At 49.6% G+C, this 3,142-nt stretch overlaps 1 long non-coding RNA gene across 2 annotated transcripts in view; it reads right to left on the bottom strand.

Annotated features, from left to right (window-relative positions):
* Nucleotides 1–3,142, bottom strand: part of LOC106722263 — a 34,801-nt gene extending 31,659 nt beyond the window's left edge. For both annotated transcript variants that reach the window (XR_003094371.1, XR_003094372.1), the window contains exon 1: nucleotides 3,128–3,142. This is a non-coding gene — a long non-coding RNA (uncharacterized LOC106722263). The remainder of the gene's footprint in view (nucleotides 1–3,127) is intronic.

The following is a 3,142-nucleotide window of genomic DNA, read 5'->3' as shown; positions in this document are numbered from 1 at the left end:
GGCCCTCCTGCAGGACCCCGCCGTGACAATAACCTACACCACGACTGCTGCTCCAGGGTCTCACAGAGTCCCTGTGGGACCCTGGAGCAGCAGGTCATTGTGCTTAACCTTTAGGTCTTTCTTTTGACCCACAACTCGACCTCCTTGCAGCGAAGGACTTACCGGAGTCAGGACTCGCCCCTAACTCTCTGGTTGAGCCCCCAACTCAGCCTCTCACCCAACTACAGCCTCAGGCATCTGAAGACATACCTTAGCCTACTCCCCACTCCTGGGGTTCTGACTGTGCCCACTCTAGGGCCTCTACACCACACCCCACCCGGGGGACTTCTCATCCTCCTCGCACTCAACTACATCCTTACACTTGACTACTCAATAGGCTGGCCCTTGCACTACCCTTCAGGCCTACTCCCAGTTCAGCCCTATTCAACGTGCCCCTGGAACTGTCCTTCAGGCCTACTACCTGTTTGGCCCTACTCAACGCGCCCTTCGTGCACAGTCCTTCAGGCCTACAGCCCTACTCTGTGCCACCCTCCTTCAGGGCCTCGGGGTCTACCACCCCCATAGGCTCAGGTGGCACTGCACTTGCCATGCCTGACCCCACAACTGCCTCCAAAACCCACCCAAAGATGAGGGCTGGGGTTAAGGGTGCCCCTCCTCACCTTTCACCAGGGACGTAACTGGCCTGGCTTTTCTTGGGGGCCCCCACACCACTAGGAGCCCCACCAGGCCATCCTTCCCTGGCAGGGTGCAGTTTTTTTAGGTTATGCCCAGGACCAAGAGCCTCCTGCTCCTACCTGCTAGATGTTCCATGCAGCTCAGCCAGGCGATGTTTTTGTCTGGGCTGGAAGCAGCAAACTGCAGCCTTTATAAGCCTCGTGCTCAAAATGGCTGCCTTCATCAGGCACCTGGCTGCTGCCCGACTCTGTCCTTAAAGTGCCAGGCACCCAAAGGTGCACTGCCACACTCCAGTTAAATTATTTAAAGAATAAAAGAGTGAAAGGCAGGCACCTTGTGCCTCATACAGTGCTAACCACACTTTCAACTTCATAAAGTAGTCTATAATAACTTTTATGGAAGATGCTATATGCAATTAAAAATGTGTAATGGATTTTTTTTTTTTTTTTTTTTTTTTTTACCAGTAAGCCCTTATTTATAAAAAGGTTTCAGGCTGAGCACCTTCTGTCAGATTTGACTCCTAGAAATCTAAAACTCAGGCTTATAGCTTCAGTTACTCAGAAACATTTTAATTTTTGGTACAGCCTGGAAAATTTAATGGAGTGGGTTAACTTTATAAATATCCCAATCACTGGGACAAAGGCAAAAAGACTGAATATAGCAAAATTCTGTCAACACTGAGCTTTAAAAAGAAAAACCTCCCACCAGTAGTATAGCTCCTTTGGTGACACTGCTAACACAAACTAGCTGCTAGCAGTTTTACCAACCAGTCATTTTGAATTCTGGTTTATACAACCCAGTGTCAACACCACGAATACCAAGTCTATGCTAGTGCAGCTAGGCTGGTCACAATTTTTAAGCTAAAAACTTCATATAAACAGAATAGCCCTGATTTTGGCTTCCACTGCAGCCCTGTATGTCAGCTCTGTGTTAAGGTGCTTAGTGCTGCACCAGTACGTATAATAGTCTTTTGTTACTCTTCCTTGTAGTTTTGGCATCAGACTGTGACAGGAACATGACTAAGAGGTCACAGATATGGGGAATGTGTGTAGAGCCAAATCACAGACTCAGTTCTTCTTCATGGATGTTGGACAGCTCCATAAGGAGATTTAGCAGCTGACAAGCCACTATAGTTCTAGAGGTTACTCCGATTGCAGCTTAAAATTAAAATATGCTTCTGCGCACTCTCAGATATGGAGGATTTCCCAAACTGTGGCCCGAGCAGAGCGGTGGAAAGAGGAAGAGAGAAAAGGGCACTGGATAATCCATGACTACAGAAACCAAACTTTCTAGGGAAAAAAATGCCACTTGTCACTTTTTCAGGGATGTATTTTTGGTAGCTGTGTTGGTCTGAAACAAAAAATAACGCGAAACTCTAGAACTCTTGGTTCAGAGAGGATACCTGCTATCCTCTTAGACCTTTTATTAGACCAACTAAGAAGTCACAAAAAAAACCTTTTTTCTGCAAGCTTTTTGGGCACACATGCCCTTCCTCAGGCTGAGGGAAAATTAAAGATGGTAAAAAGTCCCTATTTTTACCCTTCCCCCCCCTCAGGCTATGCCGACTTAATTCAGCTCCTGCCCAGAATCAGTCCCCCACATCAACCAAGGCTCTCTGCTCACATCCCATGGTAGAATATGGTTTGTACCATTATTCGTGTCAATCTCAGCTTTTGCACTTAAAGATATGAGGCAGTATACTTTCTAAACCCCATTTTCTCAAGCCTTCATCCTCCAAATAATTACCTGTTACCTTCAACTTGCTGTCAGTTTGATCCAACGACAGATTATTTGAAGAAAATATGAATGCTCTCTCCGATCAATTCAGAGTTACCATGTATTAAAAAATAAGACACATTTATCTCCTATTTAAAAAATTACAACCACCTTTCTGAGTGATATTTGGGAGGATAAAGGGGAAAAAGAGGCAGTTTCAGAAAGCATCACAGCGAGGTGCAAGGAGCAGACCCTGCAAGTAAGGCCAGACCAGGCTTCTGGGGTCATCCTCCACCCCGCCCACAGCTTCTTTGCTTGCCAGTGGCCACACCACAGTCCAGCTGTCCCTAGCACCACCGGGCACGGGCTCCCGTCTCAGAGCCGTGAGCACTCGGTCCGTGGGTCTGAAGCGCTCCGAGGAGGCAGCGAGAGGCCCCACGTTAAAAACCGAAACAGACCGAAAACAAAACCTCAGCGATTACACGGACGACTCGGAGCAGCGGGACACGGGGGAGGGCTCCACACTCCGGACTGAGGGCAGCAGCTCCCATCTCAGGAGGCTCCTGTAGAACAAGCCGCCGGAGCAGCCGGGCACGACCCTCCCGCGGAGCGGGGCGGCCCCGGGGAAGGGACAGCAGCGAATCCGTGCGGCCCCGGCTCCCCTCCCTGCGGGGCGTGCGCAGCGAGCCAGGGCCCCGACACCCCTTCCTCCAGCCGCGCCGCGCCGCGCACCTACCCGCACATCCCTAAG

The sequence above is a fragment of the Alligator sinensis genome, unplaced genomic scaffold (assembly GCF_000455745.1).
Source record: "Alligator sinensis unplaced genomic scaffold, ASM45574v1 scaffold274_1, whole genome shotgun sequence".
Classification (NCBI taxonomy): domain Eukaryota; kingdom Metazoa; phylum Chordata; order Crocodylia; family Alligatoridae; genus Alligator; species Alligator sinensis.
Note: the sequence above shows the minus strand (reverse complement) of the source record. Positions and strands in the feature narration are given on the sequence as shown.